The sequence below is a fragment of the Bombina bombina genome, chromosome 3 (genome assembly GCF_027579735.1).
Source record: "Bombina bombina isolate aBomBom1 chromosome 3, aBomBom1.pri, whole genome shotgun sequence".
In the NCBI taxonomy this organism is placed as follows: Eukaryota; Metazoa; Chordata; class Amphibia; order Anura; family Bombinatoridae; genus Bombina; species Bombina bombina.
The window spans coordinates 1,025,086,000-1,025,092,082 of NC_069501.1; positions in this window are offsets into that span (position 1 = coordinate 1,025,086,000).

Genomic DNA, 6,083 nt, shown 5'->3' on the forward strand with positions numbered 1-6,083 from the left:
GACAAAAAGATAAATCCATAGCGCTGGACAATCTTAATAAATGTTACTGGAGTTAACAATTTTGATTTTGGCTGTGTAGCTTTTGCTTCTGTGAAGGTTGGTGAAAAGTGCTATGAAAACCTTGTGATTTGTTTCTAGGGCTTTAGTAAAGAGGCAAGAGAATCACATGAGCTGCCATAGAATTTCCGATGGACTGTAAAAGGGCTATACACAGTAGTTTCCCTTAGAGATCACACTCCTTCTGCACATTGTAGGGTTGTTGTCATTTGCCCGCTTTTCCTTCAGCTGCTTCCTACATCATGGCAAATGTCCCGGTTTCCTGAGTGAAACCAGCGACTGGTTAGCTCTTAAAAAGTGCAACCCCACCCACAGCACAATCGCATCTGCGCTCCTCTGGTCACAGCTCTGTCCACAAAATAAACGTGGACCACTGGTCACAAGACCCATCATTTCCCAATAGCTTCTGGGAAATGTAGGCAGGCATTCTCTCTATAGAGGGAAGTTTAAAGGGATATTAGACAGTGCTCTTTTGGTAAAAACAAATATGTCAAATCAAAGTAAATATATAAACGGAAAAGATTGTGTAAAAAACAGTAAATAACTTACTTGTTTTCTTGCAGAATTAGTACTTAGAAATTCTCAGTGTAGCCCTGCTCCAGTTTTTTTAAGAGCAGAGGATTTTCAAAACCTAAGTTTTAATTCTTTCAGTTCAGGGCATCAGCAAATCTGACTCCCTGTTATGTAGTCTATTGACTAGCCCAGAAGTTTTATAACATGAGGCAAAGATAAAACTTCCTGCAAAGACCTCTTGCTTCATGTGACAGGAAGCACAAATGTAGTGTAAAAAATAAATAAAAGGTCAAATCCAGTTAAAGGGACATAAAACAAGTTGGGATAGAGAAAAAATGTAATAATGTGTACTTTAATTACTTTACCTGCAAATTTATACTGCAGTGCCTCGCCATTAACCCTTTCTTTTAAGTTTCCAAATTGTACATCTCTAACTCCCCCCACACATTTCCTTGCTGGCTGCATCTTTATCCACCTTTCATTTAGTAGAATGCAGAAGTAGACACTAAGTGGCATATTTATGATTGTGCGAGCGGACATGAATCGATATAGCGTACGATTCATGTCCGCTCATGATAAATGCTCTCGGCATTTATCATTGCACCAGCAGTTTCTTGTGAACTGCTGGTGCAATGCCGCCCTCTGCAGATTCGCTGCCAATCGGCCGTTAGCAGGGGGTGTCAATCAACCAATCGTATTCGATTGGGTTGATTTCTGTCTATTTCTGTCTGAGGCCTCAGAGCAGTCGGACGGGTTATGGAGCAGCGGTCTTTAGACGGCTGCTTCATAACTTCTGTGTCTGGCGAAGCTTGATAAATATGCCCCTAATTATCTGCTGGAGCATGCCTAGAAGCAAATAAGCTGCTGTGAACTCAGTTGCAATACAATGCCTGTGTTTTTTATGCTAAACACTGATAAGGGGGGTGGATCAGACTACTCCAGACAGCATGGCTATGTAACTAATTTTGCTTATTTTTGAAAATTATTTTAAAATATTTTTTTTATGCAAGTAGATCTCAACATGTTTTATGGCACTTTAAATAGATGAATAATACATATTGCACTGATTTATATTAAGTATAAGCAACTGCTTGGTGCTTTATTATTACAACAATGAAACTGACTGTTTAACATTTCTTTAAAGTTTATCATCCTTTTAAATTTTATAATATGCACCGTCTGTATATCAAATGTAAATATAATGAATGTTTATGAAATCTAAACAAAACCAACATTGTGTTTCATTTTGTTGCTGTGCTGAGATTTAAATTTTGATACTTTGATTTCTAATTCAAATAAACCAGTTTTACTGTAAGTCATGTATAAGGCCGTTTCTAGTGTAATCAGAGACTTGGTAAATGATTTAGTAGATATTTAGACTTTCAGATATTTCCCCAAGCATGACAATACAGAACTGGGATTAACTAGTAATATATGCTAGTGTTGAAGTATTATGAAAGCATTAACAAACATGTCTTCATTCAAATTTGTTGAGACATACAGGATAAATTAAGGGGAATTATTGCATTGAAAGCACTGTAGCTCACTAAGCAAAATTTTATACAAAAAATCCTAACAAGAGAGACAAATACAGTGCAATATAAAACACAATTTTATTATGTATAGTGAACTTTGTACAACTGGTCTCAGTGTTGACAAGTGGGCTGAAACAAAATGTTCTCCGACATCGCAAAACACAAAAATTGTGAAACTAATAAAGATTTGTTAATTACTCTACATTATAATTAATAGAGTGGTATCTGTCTCGTAACCTCACAGCGAATACGTTTTATTGTGAAAACATAAGGACATAAGAAGAATGTATTCAAAACATTACAGAACAAACAAATGAAAAACTTCCTCTATAAAACAGTCCACGCTAATATATGTGAAAACAGTTAAAGAGAAATAAAGGAATGTAAGAGCTTATACTTCACAAGGTCAATAGAGTCTTTATGAATTCTACATTCTGGACCAATATGTGAAAATTGTAATCACTGCTCTAAATCGCCCAGGAACACCCACTGCAAGACACCTTTTGTTCTATCCAGCAAGACTAGTTTACCAAATGACAAAACAGATATGTGATTATTTTACAATTACATTTACAGAATCCATTTTACAAGCATTTCCTAAGATCTGTTGATGCAATTATTGTTTTCCACATTGACAGTAGTTTGCATTTGATGTGCTTGTTACAACTATAGATGGTAATGGCTGAACTGCCCTTAAACAAAACACTGGAAAATATAGGTGAAATAACCTCACATCTATGAATAGGGTTGTCCGATGTCCAGTATTCAACCATACAGCCCAGTATTTCAGCAAGCTGTCCAGTGAAATCTTTACAAAAATAGTGGACACTTATATGTCAATTTTTTTAAAATTCCTTTGTATAGCAGCTAAATCTTATGCCTCTATACATAACAAAATTGATTCAGAAAAAAGATACATTGTGCATGTATTGTTCTCTGTTTAACTGGCAGCCAGTGATAGTGTTACACACTTTTCTATAAGTGTTTTACATGGGTAAAATCAGTGTTCTATGTTGTCAACCATGGGGGGTGTAAATAAATTGCTTGCTGTGTGTTGCTGGCTGTCTAAGGGGCACAACCGGTGCTGTCTGTGCATTACTGACATCCAAGGGGCTACAATCACTGCTCCGATATGAAAACAATTATATTGCATGGTTAAGAGTAAGGTCTATGGTAAACCTTTGGGTTGTGAATATTGTGTGACCCCCACCTACTATCCATAGTATTTTATAGAGTACAGCTTTCTAGAATGGCAAAAAAAATGTTTAATAAAACAGGGAAAAGTTCAAATTTCTCTTGGCTAATACTGTATTATGATTTGTATACAAAACACAAATATACAGCTGCTGCTGCAAGGTTAGGTAGTTAAAGGGACACTGATCTTTTTTTCTTTCATGATTCAGATAGAGCATGCAATTTTAAGCAACTTTCTAATTTACTTCTATTATCAATTTTTCTTCATTCTCTTGCTATCTTTATTTGAAAAGCAAGAATATAAGTTTAGATGCTGGCCCATTTTTGGTTCACAACCTGGGTTGTTCTTGCTGTCCAGGGTACGGATCCAAAAATTGTCTGGTTCCTTCGCTTAGATGATTTCTTTTTCAAATAAAGATAGCAATTGAACGGAGAAAAATTGATAATAGGAGTAAATTAGAAAGTTGCTCAAAATTTCATGCTCTATCATAATCATGAAATAAAAAAATTGGGTTCAGTGTCCCTGATATATGACCATTATTATTTATTTATCAGTAAGGTAAGGGGTACAAAATATGCATTACTTTTAAAAAGAAAAATGATCCCTATATGATAATAAACCTACTGTATTTTTAGCTGTGGTTTCTAGAGTAGACATCCAAAAATTTTTTGCATAGCATATTATTCCTAAATCTAAACAACTTGTTAAAACGCAATACAAGAACCAGAGCAGCAGTACACAGTAGTAAATAATACAGAATACCTAAGTCTACTACTGGAGACTCAGCACTAGGAAAACACTGTCATTCAGCAACAAAGATTGCTGTACAACAGACCAGTATGCCCAGCATCCAGTAATGATCCTTTCTTCAGCCATGTGACATCAGCAGGCTTCAGCATGTATTAACAAACATCCAGTTATCAATTCACATAAGGCCCCAAACAACTTTACAGTTTTATTCATATATATTTTATTGTATAATGCTATCATATGTATTTTAATTATTGTCATGATTTTAAAAATCGTGTATTTTGCTTTTTGCGTGTTTTTCTTTTTAGGAAAAAAGATTTTGTGTTTGTGATATTATTATTTCATAAAGACAGTATCCGTGACTTTCTATTTTTTTTTATTTATTGCTGATATAAGTTCTCACTATTCTAAACGTGTTATAATAGTGTGACTGCACTGTAACAAACGTGTTCTCTTTTTTGTTGTTGTTTATTAACAATGGAGATTTCACGCTTAACAAATATATAGGCTGCCGCGTGCCGTGGGAGTTTCATGGGCGTTTCATATGCGTAACTTGTATTTTAATGGGTAAACATTGCCGTGAGTTTCTAATTTTCAAAGGACTATCCTCCATCTTAGGTGTACCTTTTCACCTTTTCAGCCATGTCAATCTCGCCAGCTTTTCAGTGGCAAGAATTTCCATTGTGAGATATCTACTGAATTTACAGTGAAAAGTAATTTACAAATGAATTATTTGAAGTGTTACTACACAGAAACCATATTTCGTTTAAGTGAATGCACAGTCTATCGGCTAGATTACGAGTTTTGCGTTAGAGGCTATGCGGTGCTAACGAGCAGTTTATGCTCACCGGTCACTTACCTACAGCGCTGGTAATACGGGTTTTTACAAACCCGGCGTTAAAAGACAAGAAGTGAGCGTTGAGCTCTTATAGGCCGATATCAGTGCTTAACACGGACTATAAAATAATGGCTGGTATCATTGCAGCTAGGTTCAGTCGGTGTTTACAGAATTTGATTCACCCAGATCAGACAGGGTTTATGTCATCAAGAAACTCATCCAAGAATATTCGTAAGGTGATTGCTTTTTTGAACTACGCGTGGAATTTAGATCAGGATTCAAATAATCTGGTAACCTTTGATTCAGCTGTCTTGACTTTAGACGCAGTCAAGGCGTTTGATTCTATTGTTTGGGAGCATCTATTTCGATCTTTAGAAAATTTTGGGCTTTCTGGTAATTTTATTCAATACATTCGTAAAGTTTACTCAAAACCTATGTCATACTTGTTGGTAAACGGTATCCGCTCACCAGAGATAATCCTACAACGTGGCACTAGGCAAGGTTGCCCATTATCCCCTCTCCCTTTCAATGCAGCGCTAGAACCTTTAGCAGTTCGATTTCAAGATACTTTAACCGGCATTTCACTTGGTTCATACCACTTAAAGACGCTGCTATATGCAGATGATATACTGTTATTTGTAGAAAACGTTCATCAAACTATTCCAGTAATTGTACAACTTCTCGCAGAGTTCAGCTCATTTTCGGGCTATTTGGTTAATTTGGAGAAAAGCGAACTCATGTATGTGGGTAAAAGTCTTCCCTGTACAGGGACTATCCCATTTAAAGTAGTGAATGTAGTTAAATACCTGGGGTTAGAGCTACATAGAAATCCGAAGTTATGGTACGCTGCAAATTACTCCTCTTTATTTGAAAAAATTAAATGGGATCTTCAGCTTTGGGCTTCTTATCCTTTGTCGATCTCTGCGAAGGTAAATTTAATAAAAATGATTATTTTCCCGCATCTTCTCTATGTTGTGCAAAATTTACCTATTTTTATATCTAATTTAAATATAAAGAAGCTACATGGCTATTTCTCCAAATTTATCTGGAAGGATAAAAAACCTAGGATAGCCCTGGCTAGGCTTATGCAGAAGGGGAGTTCGGGGGGTCTGGCTCTGCCTGATGTCAAGTTGTACAACATAGTGGCTATGGTAAAATTTGCCCTAGACTGGATTACTGAAACTAATTTAATAGC